Raw genomic sequence first — 370 nt, 5'->3', positions numbered from 1 at the left:
ATAGAACGTCTTCAAATCACCAAAATTAATTGATTTTTTAGTCCTATTCAGATACAAGTTGTAGCAGACGTTCATGAACAACATACACAAAAGCAGTCCCAAAAACATGCTATAATGCGAAAAGTATTAAGTAATGCTGAACGCCAAAAACGATTTCGTGCTTAAAAAGAAGCATTAAATAATAGATCAACTCAAAGTACCTTTCATCAACTGAACGTCAAAGATTATACAAAGCAAATAAGAAATTACGACAAAAAAATACAGAAACTCAAGAAGAAGAGTTTACACAAAGCCAAGAAGAGCAATATGTACAACATCTCGTTAAAGAATGTTAAATGTTGCAAATAAAAAAGATATTTTACATTCAAAA

The 370-nt window shown here is 30.0% G+C and overlaps 1 protein-coding gene across 1 annotated transcript in view; it reads left to right on the top strand.

Annotated features, from left to right (window-relative positions):
* The window catches only part of LOC109535099 (tRNA (cytosine(34)-C(5))-methyltransferase), a 16,046-nt gene that overhangs the window by 5,973 nt on the left and 9,703 nt on the right, over positions 1-370 (top strand). The window lies entirely within an intron of this gene.

The sequence above is a fragment of the Dendroctonus ponderosae genome, unplaced genomic scaffold (genome assembly GCF_020466585.1).
Source record: "Dendroctonus ponderosae isolate FM_Combo_2020 unplaced genomic scaffold, Dpon_F_20191213v2 Dpon_F_20191213_6, whole genome shotgun sequence".
Taxonomy (NCBI): Eukaryota; Metazoa; Arthropoda; class Insecta; order Coleoptera; family Curculionidae; genus Dendroctonus; species Dendroctonus ponderosae.
This window is presented reverse-complemented; position numbering and strand designations above follow the sequence as displayed.